Genomic DNA, 18,059 nt, shown 5'->3' on the forward strand with positions numbered 1-18,059 from the left:
TTATATCACTTTACGCATAATTTTAAATATAAGATGGGCGAAAACTCCTATTTATTGTTTACGCACCCTTTCAACCAAAATTTCTAAGTAACGGCATGTCGCAACTAACAATTTAGTGAAAATAAGATGTTGATATGTTATAAGGTTTTGGAAATTAGTAAAAATAAGCCGAAATAAAAATTTAGAATATGACCTTGACCTTTGACCTTGACCTTATTTTCATTTTTTTGGACGGAGGAACTTAAATCCAAAGACCCTAGGCCTATATCACTGATGGTTTACCAGTTAGAAACGCATATCACTTATATCAAATGCATAAGGGGAAATAACTCTCATATGGAGTCTCCGGATAGCTTCGGTTCAAATGAATATCCTAATCCTGAAGAAATAACGAGCAATTTGGTAAAATAAATTTGTCGTAATCTTTTACAGTTGCGAAGGAGTAGTGGCCACAAGAAAAACAGTGTTTGGGGAGATAACTCTTACAACGTAAAGTATTTTGTTACGCAGTTGTAAATTTTTAAAGCGAATAAACTATACGACATCATATTCCAAATATCTAAGCGACATCTTTTGAAACATCAATACTACGCAAGAACAAAATTTAGGCGGAAGAAAAAAAAAAAAAAAAAAATAATAATCAGAACAAATTCAATAGGTCTTTCCACGGAAAGGTGGAAAGACCTAATTAAAAACCAATTGTTCAAAGAACAATTGAAGGTCTTTCCACCAGTTCAGATCTATTTTGATATTAAAATATTAAAAATCAGTTCAAAATGTCAGTTCCTATGGCTTTATGGTGTTTAAATATGAATTTAAAGCAAAGGTAAAAATCTAGAACGTCCTATTAAAATTTGACCTTGACCTCAATTTCAAGGTCACTAAGTAAGGACATCGAATCAAAAGACCATAGGTCTTAAATATGTATGGTTAATGAGTATTATCACTTTACGCATGATTCTAAATATAAGAGGGGCAAAAACTCCCATTTATTGTCTACGCACCCTTTCAACCAAAATTTATAAGTTACTACATGTCCCAACTAACAATTTTGTAAAAATAATTTGTCGATATCTTATAAGATTAATGAAAATGAGTGAAAATGAGCCAAAATCAAAATTTTAAATATGACCTTGACCTTTGACCTTGACCTTATTTTCATTTTTTTGGACCAAGGAACTTAAATCCAAAGACCCTAGGCCTATATCACTGATGGTTTACCAGTTAGAAACGCATATCACTTATATCAAATGCATAAGGGGAAATAACTCTCATATGGAGTCTCCGGATAGCTTCGGTTTAAATGAATACCCTAATCCTGAAGAAGTAACGAGCAATTTGGTAAAATAAATTTGTCATAATGTTTTATGGTTGCGAAGGAGTAGTGGCCACAAGAAAAACAGTGTTTGGGGAGACAACTCTTACAACGTAAAGTATTTGGTTACGCGGTTGTCAGTTTTTGAAGCGTATAAACTATGCGATATCATCTTCCAAAAATCTAAGCGACAACTTATGAAACAACCATACTACGCAAGAAAAAAATTTGGCGGAAGAAAAAAAAAAATAATTAAAAACCAATTGTTCAGAGAACAATTGTAGGTCCTTCCACTAGTAAAGATCTATTTTGATATTGAAATATGAAAAATCAGTTTAAAATGTTATTTCCTATGGCTTTATGATGTATTTATATGAATTTAAAGCAAAGGTCAAAATCTAGAACGTCATATTAACCTATGACCTTGACCTCAATTTCAAGTTCACAAACCAAGGACCTTAAATCAAAAGACCCTAGGTCTTTAATATGTTTGGTTTATTAGTAATATCACTTTACGCGTAATTCTAAATGTAAGATGGGCAAAAACTCCCATTTATTGTCTGCGCATCCTTTCAACCAAAATATACAAGTAAGGACATGTCGCAACTAACAATTTATGAAAAATTATTTGTCGATATGTCATAAGGTATTCGAAAATAAATGAAAATAAGCCAAAATCAAAATTTAGAATATGACCTTGACCTTTGACCTTGACCTCATTTTTATCATTTTGGACCAAGGACCTCAAATCTAAAGACCCTATGTCTTTATCACTTATGGTTTACCATTTAGAAATGCATATCACTTAATTAAATGGAAAAGGGGGAATAACTCTCATATGGAGTCTCCGTAAAGCTTCGGTCCAAATGAATATCCTAATCCTGAAGATGTAACGAGCAATTTGGTAAAATAAATTTGTCTTAATCTTTAACGGTTGCGAAGGAGTAGTGGCCACAAGAAAAACAGTGTTTGGGGAGATAACTCTTACAACGTAAAGTATTTTGTTACGCAGTTGTAAATTTTTAAAGCGTATAAACTATACAATACCATATTCCAAATATCTAAGGGACATCTTTTGAAACATCAATCATACGCAAGAAAAAAAATTAGGCGGAAGAAAAAAAAAAAAAAAAATAATAATAATTAAAAACCAATTGTTCAGAGAACAATTGTAGGTCTTTCCACTAGTAAAGATCTATTTTGATATTGAAATATGAAAAATCAGTTTAAAATGTTATTTCCTATGGCTTTATGATGTATTTATATGAATTTAAAGCAAAGGTCAAAATCTAGAACGTCATATTAACCTATGACCTTGACCTCAATTTCAAGTTCACAAACCAAGGACCTTAAATCAAAAGACCCTAGGTCTTTAATATGTTTGGTTTATTAGTAATATCACTTTACGCGTAATTCTAAATGTAAGATGGGCAAAAACTCCCATTTATTGTCTGCGCATCCTTTCAACCAAAATATACAAGTAAGGACATGTCGCAACTAACAATTTATGAAAAATTATTTGTCGATATGTCATAAGGTATTTGAAAATAAATGAAAATAAGCCAAAATCAAAATTTAGAATATGACCTTGACCTTTGACCTTGACCTCATTTTTATCATTTTGGACCAAGGACCTCAAATCTAAAGACCCTATGTCTTTATCACTTATGGTTTACCATTTAGAAATGCATATCACTTAATTAAATGGAAAAGGGGGAATAACTCTCATATGGAGTCTCCGTAAAGCTTCGGTCCAAATGAATATCCTAATCCTGAAGATGTAACAAGCAATTTGGTAAAATAAATTTGTCTTAATCTTTAACGGTTGCGAAGGAGTAGTGGCCACAAGAAAAACAGTGTTTGGGGAGATAACTCTTACAACTTAAAGTATTTTGTTACGCAGTTGTAAATTTTTAAAGCGTATAAACTATACGATACCATATTCCAAATATCTAAGGGACATCTTTTGAAACATCAATAATACGCAAGAAAAAAAATTAGGCGGAAGAAAAAAAAAAAAAAAAATAATAATAATAATAATCAGAACAAATTCAATAGGTCTTTCCACGGAAAGGTGGAAAGACCTAATAATAATAATCAGAACAAATTCAATAGGTCTTTCCACGGAAAGGTGGAAAGACCTAATAATCAGAACAAAACCTATAGGTCTTTCCACGGAAAGGTGGAAAGACCTAATAATAATAATAATAATCAGAACAAAACCTATAGGTCTTTCCACGGAAAGGTGGAAAGACCTAATTAAAAACCAATTGTTCAGAGAACAATTGAAGGTCTTTCCATTAGTAAAGATCTATTTTGATATTAAAATATGAAAAATCAGTTTAAAATGTTAGTTCCTATGGCTTTATGATGTATTAATATGAATTTGAAGCAAAGGTCAAAATCTAGAACGTCCTATTAACCTATGACCTTGACCTCAATTTCAAGGTCACAAACCAAGGACCTTAAATCACAAGACCCTAGATCTTTAATATGTTTGGTTAATGAGTAATACCACTTTACGCGTAATTCTAAATGTAAGATGGACAAAAACTCCAATTTATTGTATGCGCACCCTTTCAACCAAAATATACAAGTAAGGACATGTCGCAACTAACAATTTAGGAAAAAATATTTGTCGATATGTCTTATGGTATTTGAAAATAAGTGAAAATAAGCCAAAATTAATTTTTCAGAATATGACCTTGACCTTTGACCTTGACCTTATTTTCATTTTTTTGGACCAAGGATCTCAAATCAAGAGACCCTAGGTCTCTATCACTTATGGTTTACCAGTTAGAAACGCATATCACCTATATGAAATACATAAGGGGGAATAACTCTCATATGGAGTCTCCGGATAGCTTCGATCAAACTAAAATCATAATCCTGAAGATGTAGCGAGCAATTTGGTAAAATAAATTTGTCGTAATCTTTTACGGTTGCGAAGGAGTAGTGGCCACAAGAAAAACAGTGTTTGGGGAGATAACTCTTACAACGTAAAGTATTTTGTTACGCGGTTGTAAATTTTTAAAGCGTATAAACTATACAATATCATATTTCAAATATCTAAGCGACATCTTTTGAAACATCAATACTACGCAAGAAAACATTTAGGCGGAAGAAAAAAAAAAAAAAAAAAAAATAATAATTAAAAACCAATTGTTCAGAGAACAATTGAAGGTCTTTCCACCAGTCAATATCTATTTTGTTATCAAAATATTTAAAATCAGTATTAAATGTTATTTCCTATGGCTTTATGATGTATAAATATGAATTAAAAGCAAAGGTCAAAATCTAGAACGTGCAAATTATCTATGACCTTGACCTCAATTTAAAGGTCATAAACCAAGGATCTCAAATCAAAAGACCCTAGGTCTTTATTATGTATGGTAAAAGGAGTTATATCAATTTACTCATAATTCTAAATATAAGATGGGCGAAAACTCCTATTTATTGTTTACGCACCCTTTTAAACAAAATTTATAAGTAACGGCATGTCGCAACTAACAATTTAGTGAAAATAAGATGTTGATATGTTATAAGGTTTTGAAAACTAGTGAAAATAAGCAAAGTCAAAATTTAAATCATGACCTTGACCTTTGACCTTGACCTTATATTCAGTTTTTTGGACCAAGGACCTCAAATCTGAAGACCCTAGGTCTCTATCACTTATGGTTTACCAGTTAGAAATGCATATTACTTATATCATTTGCATAAGGGGAAATAACTCTCATATGGAGTCTCTGGAAAGCTTCGGTCCAAATGAATTGCCTAATCCTCAAGATGTAACGAGCAATTTGGTGAAATAAATTTGTCGTAATCTTTTACGGTTGCGAAGGAGTAGTGGCCACAAGAAAAACAGTGTTTGGGGAGATAACTCTTACAACGTAAAGTATTTTGTTACGCAGTTGTAAATTTTTAAAGCGTATAAACTATACGACATCATCTTCCAAATATCTAAGTGACATTTTTTGAAACATCAATACTACGCAAGAAAAAAATTTAGGCGGAAGAAAAAAAATTAAAAACCAATTGTTCAGAGAACAATTGAAGGTCTTTCCACCACTTACAATTTATTTGATATGAAAACATTGAATTCAGTTTAAATTTCAGTTCCGATGGCTTTATAATTTTTAAATATGAATTTAAAGCAAAGGTCAAAATCTAGACCGTCTAATTTGACTATGACCTTGACCGCAATTTCAAGGTCATAAACCAAGGACCTCAAATCAAAAGACCCTAGGTCTGTAATATGTATAGTTAATGATTTATATCACTTAACGCATTATTCTAAATATAATAGGGGAGAAAACTCCCATTTACGGTCAACATACCCTCACAATCAAAAGTCAAGTGTTACGACATCTTGCAACTAACAATTTAGTAAAAATAATTTGTCGTAATCTTATAAGGTTTTTAAAAATAAGTGAAAACAAGCCAAAATCAAGACCTTGACCTCATTTTCATTTTTTTGGACCAAGGATCTCAAATCAAAATACCCTAGGTCTCTATCAATTATGGTTTACCATTTAGAAATGCATAATACTTAATTCAAATGGAAAAGGGGGAATAACTCTCATATGGAGTTTCCGTAAAGCTTCGGTCCAAATGAATATCCTAATCCTGATGATGTAACGAGCAATTAGGTAAATTAATTTTGTCGTAATCTTTTACGGTTGCGAAGGAGTAGTGGCCACAAGAAAAACAGTGTTTTGGGAGATAACTCTTACAACGTAAAGTATTTTGTTACGCGGTTGTAAATTTTTAAAGCGTATAAACTATACAATATCATATTTCAAATATCTAAGCGACATCTTATGAAACAACAAAACTACGCAAGAAAAAAATTTAGGCGGAAGAAGAAAAATAATAATAATCAGAACAAAATCAATAGGTCTTTCCATGGAAAAGTGGAAAGACCTAAAAATTAAAAACCAATTGTTCAGAGAACAATTGTAGGTCTTTCCACTAGAAAAGATCTATTTTGATATTGAAATATTAAAAATCAGTTTAAAATGTTAGTTCCTATGGCTGTATGATGTATTTATATGAATTTAAAGCAAAGGTCAAAATCTAGAACGTCATATTGACCTATGACCTTGACCTCAATTTCAAGTTCACAAACCAAGGACCTTAAATCAAAAGACCCAAGGTCTTTGATATGTTTGGTTTATTAGTAATATCACTTTACGCGTAATTCTAAATGTAAGATGGGCAAAAACTCCTATTTATTGCCTGCGCACCCTTTCAATCAAAATATACAAGTAAGGACATGTCGCAACTAACAATTTATGAAAAATTATTTGTCTATATGTCATAAGGTATTTGAAAATAAATGAAAATAAGCCAAAATCAAAATTTAGAATATGACCTTGACCTTTGACCTTGACCTCATTTTTATTATTTTGGACCAAGGACCCCAAATCTAAAGACCCTATGTCTTTATCACTTATGGTTTACCATTTAGAAATGCATATCACTTAATTTAAGGGAAAAGGGGGAATAACTCTCATATGGAGTCTCCGTAAAGCTTCGGTCCAAATGAATATCCTAATCCTGAAGATGTAACGAGTAATTTGGTAAAATAAATTTGTCGTAATCTTTAACGGTTGCGAAGGAGTAGTGGCCACAAGAAAAACAGTGTTTGGGGAGATAACTCTTACAACCTAAAGTATTTTGTTACACAGTTGTAAATTTTTAAAGCGTATAAACTATACGATACCATATTCCAAATATCTAAGCGACATCTTCTGAAACATCAATACTACGCAAGGAAAAAATTTAGGCGGAAGAAAAAAAAAAAAAAAAATAATAATAATTAAAAACCAATTGTTCAGAGAACAATTGTAGGTCTTTCCACTGGTAAAGATCTATTTTGATATTGAAATATGAAAAATCAGTTTAAAATGTTAGTTCCTATGGCTTTATGATGTATTTATATGAATTTAAAGCAAAGGTCAAAATCTAGAACGTCTTATTAACCTATGACCTTGACCTCAATTTCAAGGTCACAAACCAAGGACCTTAAATCAAAAGACCCTAGGTCTTTAATATGTTTGGTTAATGAGTAATATCACTTTACGTGTAATTCTAAATCTAAGATGGGCAAAAACTCCCATTTATTGTCTGTGCACCCATTCAAACAAAATATACAAGGAAGGACATGTCGCAACTAACAATTTATGAAAAATTATTTGTCGATATGTCATAAGGTATTTGAAAATAGATGAAAATAAGCCAAAATCAAAATTTAGAATATGACCTTGACCTTTGACCTTGACCTCATATTTATTTTTTTGGACCAAGGACCTCAAATCTAAAGACTCTATGTCTTTATCACTTATGGTTTACCATTTAGAAATGCATATCACTTAATTAAATGAAAAAGGGGGAATAACTCTCATATGGAGTCTCCGTAAAGCTTCGGTCCAAATGAATAACCTAATCCTGAAGATGTAACGAGCAATTTGGTAAAATAAATTTGTCGCAATCTTTAACGGTTGCAAAGGAGTAGTGGCCACAAGAAAAACAGTGTTTTGGGAGATAACTCTTACAACGTAAAGTATTTTGTTACGCGGTTGTAAATTTTTAAAGCGTATAAACTATACGATATCATATTCCAAATATCTAAGCGACATCTTTTGAAACATCAATACTACGCAAGAAACAAATTTAGGCGGAAGAAAAAAAAAAATAATTAAAAACCAATTGTTCAAAGAACAATTGAAGGTCTTTCCACAAGTACAAATCTATTTTATAATCAAAATATTAAAAATCAATCTAAAATGTCAGTTCCTATGACTTTATAATGTATAAATATGAATTTAAAGCAAAGGTCAAAATCTAGAACGTCCTATTAACCTTTGACCTTGACCTCAATTTCAAGGTCACCAACCAAGGACCTCAAATAAAAAGACCCTAGGTCTTTAATATGTATGGTTATTGAGTTATATCACTTTAGGCATGATTTTAAATATAAGATGAGCGAAAACTCTCATTTATTGTTTACGCACCCTTCCAACCAAAATTTATAAGTTACAACATGTCAAAACTCACAATTTAGTAAAAATAATTTGTCAATATCTTTCACGGTTAATGAAAATAAGAGAAAATAAGCCAAAATCAAAATTTAGAATATGACCTTGACCTTTGACCTTGACCTTATTTTCATTTTTTTGGACCAAGGAACTTAAATCCAAAGACCCTAGGCCTATGTCACTGATGGTTTACCAGTAAGAAACGCATATCACTTATATCAAATACATAAGGGGAAATAACTCTCATATGGAGTCCCTGGAAAGCTTCGGTCCAAATGAATTGCCTAATCCTGAAGATGTAACAGCAATTTGGTAAAATAAATTTGTCGTAATCTTTTACGGTTGCGAAGGAGTAGTGGCCACAAGAAAAACAGTGTTTGGGGAGATAACTCTTACAACGTAAAGTATTTTGTTACGCAGTTGTAAATTTTCAAAGCGTATAAACTATACGACATCATATTCCAAATATCTAAGCGACATCTTTTGAAACATCAATACTACGCAAGAAAAAAATTTAGGCGGAAGAAAAAAAAAAAAATTAAAAACCAATTGTTCAGAGAACAATTGTAGGTCTTTCCACTAGTAAAGATCTATTTTGATATTGAAATATTAAAAATCAGTTTAAAATGTTAGTTCCTATGGCTTTATGATGTATTTATATGAATTTAAAGCAAAGGTCAAAATCTAGAACGTCATATTAACCTATGACCTTGACCTCAATTTCAAGTTCACAAACCAAGGACCTTAAATCAAAAGACCCAAGGTCTTTAATATGTTTGGTTTATTAGTAATATCACTTTACGCGTAATTCTAAATGTAAGATGGGCAAAAACTCCCATTTATTGTCTGCGCACCCTTTCAATCAAAATATACAAGTAAGGACATGTCGCAACTAACAATTTATGAAAAATTATTTGTCGATATGTCATAAGGTATTTGAAAATAAATGAAAATAAGCCAAAATCAAAATTTAGAATATGACCTTGACCTTTGACCTTGACCTCATTTTTATTATTTTGGACCAAGTACCCCAAATCTAAAGACCCTATGTGTTTATCACTTATGGTTTACCATTTAGAAATGCATATCACTTAATTAAATGGAAAAGGGGGAATAACTCTCATATGGAGTCTCCGTAAAGCTTCAGTCCAAATGAATATCCTAATCCTGAAGATGTAACGAGCAATTTGGTAAAATAAATTTGTCGTAATCTTTAATGGTTGCGAAGGAGTAGTGGCCACAAGAAAAACAGTGTTTGGGGAGATAACTCTTACAACGTAAAGTATTTTGTTACACAGTTCTAAATTTTCAAAGCGTATAAACTATACGATACCATATTCCAAATATCTAAGCGACATCTTTTGAAACATCAATAATACGCAAGAAAAAAAATTAGGCGGAAAAAAAAAAAAAAAAATAATAATAATAATTAAAAACCAATTGTTCAGAGAACAATTGTAGGTCTTTCCATTAGTAAAGATCTATTTTGATATTGAAATATGAAAAATCAGTTTAAAATGTTAGTTTCTATGGCTTTATGATGTATTTATATGAATTTAAAGCAAAGGTCAAAATCTAGAACGTCATATTAACCTATGACCTTGACCTCAATTTCAAGGTCACAACAAACCAAAGGACCTTAAATCAAAAGACCCTAGGTCTTTAATATGTTTGGTTAATGAGTAATATCACTTTACGCGTAATTCTAAATGTAAGATGGGCAAAACCTCCCATTTATTGGCTGCGAACCCTTTCAACCAAAATATACAAGTAAGGAAATGTCGCAACTAACAACTTATGAAAAATTATTTGTCGAAATGTCATACAGTATTTGAAAATAAGTAAAAATAAGCAAAAATAAAAATTTAGAATGTGACCTTGACCTTTGACCTTGACCTTATTTTAATTTTTTTGGACCAAGGATCTCAAATCAAGAGACCCTAGGTCTCTATCACTTATGGTTTACCAGTTGGAAATGGATATCACTTAATTAAATGGAAAAGGGGGTATAACTCTCATATGGAGTCTCCGTAAAGCTTCGGTCCAAATGAATATCCTAATCCTGAAGATGTAACGAGCAATTTGGTAAAATAAATTTGTCGTAATCTTTTACGGTTGTGAAGGAGTAGTGGCCACAAGAAAAACAGTGTTTGGGGAGATAACTCTTACAACGTAAAGTATTTTGTTACGCAGTTGTAAATTTTTAAAGCGTATAAACTATACGACATCATATTCCAAATATCTAAGCAACATCTTTTAAAACATCAATACTACGCAAGAAAAAAATTTAGGCGGAAGAAAAAAAAAAAAAATAATAATCAGAACAAATTCAATAGGTCTTTCCACGGAAAAGTGGAAAGACCTAATAATCAGAACAAATTCAATAGGTCTTTCCACGGAAAGGTGGAAAGACCTAATAATAATCAGAACAAATTCAATAGGTCTTTCCACGGAAAGGTGGAAAGACCTAATAATCAGAACAAAACCTATAGGTCTTTCCACGGAAAGGTGGAAAGACCTAATCAGAACAAATACAATAGGTCTTTCCACGGAAAAGTGGAAAGACCTAATAATAATCAGAACAAATTCAATAGGTCTTTCCACGGAAAAAAGGAAAGACCTAATAATTAAAAACCAATTGTTTAGAGAACAATTGAAGGTCTTTCCACAATTATTTGACATGATTAGTGAAAAGAAGGTAGTTCCTGTTATCAGAAAGTTAAAAATGGCATCCAATCATAAGTTTCTTCATACTGATTGAATAAATAATGGTTTTCTATATACTTTGATGGGAAATAAGGGAGATCATTTGCTACTTCCGGTGAAGTTAATGTCACTTCCGGTCTCATATGATAGCTTCTTACACACTGATTCCAAAAATATATAGTTTCTAATACTTTTGTTTGTAAACCAGGAAATAATTGGCCACTTCCGGTTTATCAAAAATCAGTTTTAGTCTTAAGTGATAAGATAAGGTATTAAAATTACAAAATATATGGATTCCGAGTACTTTTTCATGAAAAAACGGCAAAAAACGCTAAGAAGAAATACAATAGGTCTTTCCACAGAAAAGTGGAAAGACCTAATAATCAGAAGAAATACAATAGGTCTTTCCACAGAAAAGTGGAAAGACCTGATAATCAGTAAGGTCTTTCCCTATAGAAAAAGGAAAGACCTAAATAATCAGAAGAAATGTAGTAAGGTCTTTCCTTATGGAAAAGGAAAGACCTAAATAATTTTAATTAGAAGAAGAAATACAGTAAGATCTTTCTTTATAGAAAAAGGAAAGACCTTAATAAAGTTATCTGATAGTATAATTGACTCAGTAACTTAGAATACAGGACAAAATGATTTAAAAACTCCTTCATTTTATCTTAACAATTGTCATACAGCTGTATTGTCCTTCTATTGTAAATCCAGAGACTGTAATATAAACTGTATCCTGAACATTGAGCTCTGTAAGCGCAAAAATTGAAGTTGTCGAATAACGTCCTGATATGTCATTGGTTGCAGATTGTGATATAATGTTGTTATTTTTTCTCATTTCAAAACTTGAATTCCTTCTGCTGACTCTGATATACGCAGAAATATAATACAGTCCTGGTTCTGTACACGTAAACTTCCCACTAGATTGAAAACTTTGAGTATCACTAATTCCTATTTTCAGATATATTTTGGAAAACTTCACAACCGATGCAAACGTTTCAGTTCTCTCACCACATGATGACAGTGCAACTGAAAAAAAAGTTATTTTGTTTAAATTAAATAGTTACATATGTTCCTGAAAAAGCATTAATATGTTATTCATTATAAATCTTTAAGAATATTCGCTGTTCATTGTTTTAACCCTTTTTCAGATATTCGGATTCCTGAGGTTTTATTCGAGAAGTGCCATTAAAAAATGTCCGTTGATCCTTTTTGATAAATGATTTTATAATGAATAGTTCAAACGGCCATTCTTATAAAATCATTTTTTGGTTCTTTTATAGTTGTTTTTTATGAGAAAAAAATCATTAAAAATCTAGAAAGAATGTTGTTCCATCAAATGTTCTATTGTTTGTATCTTAAAAATAAACGGACATGAATCTTTTTTTTCCTGCTGATTTAATTCGTTATCTATATTCTATTTATTCTGAAAAGTGTTTCTTCTTTTTGAAACAGCGCCTATCAACCTGTGTCTACCACATCTCAAACAAAGTTTGAACAATTGGGTACGATCTTTATGTTTATATAGAAATTTGAAGATGTGATATGAGTGTTAATGAGACAACTCTCCATCCATGTTACAATGTGTAAAAGGTAAACAGTAATATGACAAAGGACAGCTTTTAAGACGGAACCTTGGCTCCCATCGAACATAAAGTTATAAGAAGCCCTAAAATGACGAGTGTAAAATAATTGAAAAGAAATCTTCCCAAAAGTGTTTGTGATTTTTGAAAAAAAAGGTTTTAGTTAATTTTATATAATATTTAATAAAATGATAAATCGTCCTTCTGTTATGTTATTTTTTACCGTCTAGAATAGAACGTGTTGGATTGTCAATTAAAACATCTAATTTTTCACATAGACAGGAGTAAATATTAATATGAACGGAAGTATATTTGAAAGAGATTACCGTATCTGTTTTATGACTAAAATTTTAATTCAAGCCACGACACATACCACTACACCAGGACGTACTGGATACGAACTATCAGTAATTTAACATACTTAAACTAAGCAAGATCTTTTTATAAGTGGCGCGGGTTGGCAGACCTTTATTCAGTAGGGTTTAAACCTTTTTCGTTAATCTGTCTTTGTGTGACTTAACATAGATTCATTATCTCCAAAGAATGAACATCGATCTAACAATCATATTCTCCTACCCTTATTTATCAACTGTTAAACACAACCAAAAAAAAAACGACCTACAAGGAAATTAAAACAGAAATTTAGGAATTGCAATGTATTATATATATTTATGATTATGATAAACAGTAACTTGGAAATAAATTGATAAAAAGTATGTTGATTTGATATGCACTACGAATTAAATGGAACTCTTGGAGTTTAATTTAAGGGGACATTACGTGGGATGAAATTATTGAAGAGGTATGTAACCAGTAGATAGCAATAGTATTATACATAACCATAAATAAATGCTACAAAATTCATTTAAATATATTTCACAAACTGTTTTGTAATAAATCATTGCGAATTCACACAAATGAAGTAGGATGATTGGATGTGTCTTATGAAATACAGTTTTATCAATTCGACGAAATTGTATTTATAATGTTAAAAGATTATTTAGTCCTTACAATAAAATTGTGACAGCGCATTTCTAATTTTTGGCAAATAAGCTGTGAACACATAAAAACCATTTAAATCCATTTGAAATAATTTATCCCTTTTGTCATATTTTGCACTTGGCGTAAAGCAAAGTAACAACCTAATGACCTGTTTCTGCTACACTCATTGAAAAAATGTTACTAAATTTATGCAAATATTTTTCTTTTTTCATTTGTGACAATCTTTGTGTGTCACACACTAGTATTGTTTAGAGGGCAAACACCATACAATACTCAAATGATACCATATGTTTACGTGTATAATGAACTTTAGATGGACAGAACAAATTCGTTACAAATGTAGACTAACTTATAATTGCCAGAGTTAGATGTGAACTTCATTATTGGTAAAAATAGACAACGACAAAAAGCCCTTAAAAGAATATGATTGCAACATTTTTTCTACTTAAGAATACGAATTACTTGTCTGGCTGTTGTTTGAGAGTTTGTCAAAATTATGGAATCGATCAATCAGATCCTTAATATTGTTAGCCATGTTAGCAATCGTTGCATTTTGTTCAATTTCAGAACGTAACTGAATAGCGAATTGCTTTCCAATTTGATTCACATTACTGTCCGTTACACGGGTCACATTGTACAGAGCAAGAAAGTCCTGGCTTCTAGCGTTCTGGTTGTTGGTAAGCAAGTCAGTTTTTTGTTCAAGTGATTGAATTCTACTTTTCACGACACTCAAGTCCAACGTTTGGTTAACACTTTTCAACTGCTTTATTTGGGACAGTTCTTTTATGACTTCTGCTGATGTGTTTTTCAATAAATCCAATTGATCTTTTTGTCGGACATAGCTGATTTGCAGCAATCGATGCTTTTCCTGTAGTATTGTCAAGTTCATTTCCAAATCCTGATTTTTGTGCTCCAAATGTGCAAGCTCTATCGTATCGTTTGGTTTGTTAGATTGTTTTAGTTTGTCGTCCATTACGGTAAGCTTTTGTTGTAACTGACTTGTCAGAAGTTGCAAAGTTTGTTCATTTTCGCGCTGAAACTGAAAGATCTGATTTCTTAATTCTTTCTTTTCCGCTAAATACATATCCATTGAAATGTATTGACTCGTTATGCCGGGGCTCGATGTCTGACCCGGGTTGAGTAGAAATCCGTCAACATACATTGCAATAGTTAAACATGACAAAATAAATAGTATTGAATTGTGGCTTAAATACATTGTTCACGATGCAGTCGTATTGTGTGTTTTGAAGCTGCTGTCCAAGTGATCCAGAAACATAGTTAACTCCCTTTAAATAGGTTTGTTATTAAACAAAGCTGTCAACCTTACTAACTGATTACAAGATGACACAGTTTTTATCTTAAGTGTTTTTAAACATAGCATACCCCACTTCAGTCCACAGTATTATCTTTCTGTTTGATTTATGAGTATATGTCTTCACGAATAGTTGATAACATTGTAAACAGTAGTGCTGCTAAAATACATTATATGTTTGCTGCTGTTCAATTTTAAACAGATAAACTGATAAATGTGAATTCCTGTACAACGCAATCTAAGGTGTCTTTATATCACAATTGAAAAATCCATTTTATTTTGGAAGAAAATAAGTTATATCAATTGATTCGATATAATTGTGAGGGAAAATAACTATGACTTTACCTGTACCATAACTTGTTATATTTAGGAGATGATTCAGGATTGTAGATAAGGGATGCATGAATTGGGCGAGGACACACCGGTGGATCTAAAGGTGTCGTAGAGTGACAAGTAAAGTACTGATCTATAGGACGGACATCATAAATGCTGACAATAATGTTTTTACCATATACTAGAACTTGCACTACCTTCCAGTAACGCATTTTCGAATATTAAACCATACTTACCTCTAGTCGCGGAAATGTTTTGTTCTGCTATTAAAAATCCATATTTCTTTTCCATTTTCAATTCAAGTTCAGCTAAAATAAAGTGTATAGAATAAAGAGATGTAACTGACGTTTAATCAAGAATAATACTATTTCCGTATCTTTTATACAGTACTTTAGCATTATTCTTTCGACTATGTCTAGAAAGCGAGAAGGGGAGAATATACTTAACGAAAACGACGTAGAAACCATAATCCGAAGGAAGAAATACATAGCAATTGCCTTAAGAAAACATCGAACAGACGGAATCAGTACATCGAACTCAACTCAAAATGATTAATATTTAATATGTCACCCTGACGGAAGTCGGTTGACATTTTGTTATTGTTCGATTCTTTTTCTTTTCCCTATTATTATTCCACATTTTTTGTCCAGACTATTTCTCGGCATTGCATGGACCAATGAGAATGGAACTTTACTATTACATGTACGTGATTCTCTTGTGCAAATGTTCAATCGAGGATTAGCATTTCCAATATGGCTGCCGTTGTCATGGCAACAGATCCTAGTCTAGATGCCTAGAAATCAAAGAAGGGATAATAAACACGAGGAGAAGGTAAATACATAACAACATATGCAGAAGAAAGACACACAACGGCATTGCTGTTGAAAAAATGTAAAAACAGTTCACGGAACCGCACATAGAGGACTTAAGACAAGCTGAACTTACTTAAGTGCATCTGATAACATTTAAAAGAAGTAGTTGAATGTATGATAAAATATGTATAAAAATGTAGCACCACTCCCCTTACCAACCCTAAAAACACTGAAAAAGTTCCGGAGGGCAAAATGCGGTTTTCAACAAAATACAAGCTGGTTTGGAGTACGTAATTCGGTGGTATAGTTAAATCATCATATTTAACATTTTTGTTTTATACCAGTTAATAGTTTCCAAGTGGACAACTCCTACAAATAATCTTTATTTCATTTTTTTCCTCATGTCATTCCAGAAATGAAATTTACTAATACCAAAATTGTTTTTTTATCAAAAGAAATTCAGTGTGAAAATATTATATAAGCTTTTACGACATTATTAAATCGGCAAGAACACGGAACATGCGGGAAGATATTCTAAATGATCAAAATAATATTAATTATAACTTACCGTACAATGAAAAATATACAACTGTCAAAATTAAACTGATAGAGATGACCGATACTATCAATAAAGGTAAAAGCACAAGTTGTAACCATTTTCTCAAAGACAAATTTATCATAGGGTCGTTCTCAATGTTTCTATTTTCTGTTTCAATTTTTAACACAGGGTCCTTCTTTATGTTCCCATGAGCTGTTTCAATTTGTTCGTAAGAATGCTCTTCACCTCCAGTTGTTTTTTCATAAATGTTCATTTCTATTCGAGAGAAATCCATCTTTATTTCAATCTGCTAAATTTATAAACCGATCTTCCAATGAATTTGTAGTTTCATTCAGGAAGTATAAAATGTAATCAACGAACACGTGATTATTTACAGAAGAAGGGTTTTATTATACGAATTAACAAAGCAATCATGAAGCATATCATGTAAGCCAACACACACGTCACCATTTACATTCAATGTTTAAATGTTCAAATTATGTTACCTTGCTTCTATGAGAATATAACTTTATAAATAGTCTTGTATTCCGAAGCGATTATAAATATTTGACGTTTTCCGTGTATATTGTTGTCCTCATTCTGGAATTGTGTCAAACCACTGAAATCGTCATTCACTTCATTAGTTACTATGAGTAAAACGGCCTGGTCAATTTCTTCAATTTAAAACACTTAATTTATGCCATTTGTTTAACGCCAGAAAGATATTTATCACCAAGTGTCTGGATTATATCTTCCGATTAATTTAAAAACAACACGACGGAACTATACACGAATTAATACATTTTTTTTCTTTTTGAATTTCTTGCATTCTCTTCTTACGTAAAACAGTCACAGACTAAATTCGGCTGAATTGTTATATGATATGAGGCTTTTGATCTACCATCCTTTTTTTAAACATAGATAAAGTATGCTGAATGAAAAAAAATGTTGGCTTCTGAAACAAGGCATGAACATGATCAATTAAAATTTACATAACTATAATTACTTTGTATATATATATATATGTAAAAAAGCCATATCGATTATAGATTTTATTTTTATAGACACCAATGAAAACTTTCCTATTTGGTAATTGAAATGATCTGTTTGATATTGGCTATAAAAATATGTCTTTGGCATTGAAAACAAATACACAGAAGAGGTACATATGACTAATAAACATGATAAAGGTAAATGTGTTTGAACATGCAGATAGTGTGGCACTCTTTCCACACGACGCATAGGATATATCGTCTCCATTATGACCAGGCATGGCTGGGAACATCCCACAAACTAAACGGACGCCTTCCTATCGCAAGGGATTTCTCACTAGTCGAAAGTATATCAATTTGGTCAAATTTCTATTACCCAGTCAGCCTTGGGATGTTTAATATATATATGTTGAAAGGTTTAAAAAG

General features: G+C 31.6%; 1 protein-coding gene and 1 long non-coding RNA gene across 2 annotated transcripts in view; one reads left to right on the forward strand and one right to left on the reverse strand.

The window, feature by feature from the left end:
- The window catches only part of LOC143047584 (proteasome subunit alpha type-1-like), a 331,701-nt gene that overhangs the window by 158,936 nt on the left and 154,706 nt on the right, over positions 1-18,059 (forward strand). The window lies entirely within an intron of this gene.
- LOC143049159 (uncharacterized) lies at positions 11,549-17,004 on the reverse strand. Its single transcript, XR_012970094.1, has 3 exons — positions 16,672-17,004; positions 15,528-15,599; positions 11,549-12,090 (listed from the first exon to the last, which is right to left on the reverse strand). It is a non-coding gene; the product is annotated as an uncharacterized LOC143049159 (long non-coding RNA).

This window comes from Mytilus galloprovincialis, chromosome 10 (genome assembly GCF_965363235.1).
Source record: "Mytilus galloprovincialis chromosome 10, xbMytGall1.hap1.1, whole genome shotgun sequence".
Classification (NCBI taxonomy): Eukaryota; Metazoa; Mollusca; class Bivalvia; order Mytilida; family Mytilidae; genus Mytilus; species Mytilus galloprovincialis.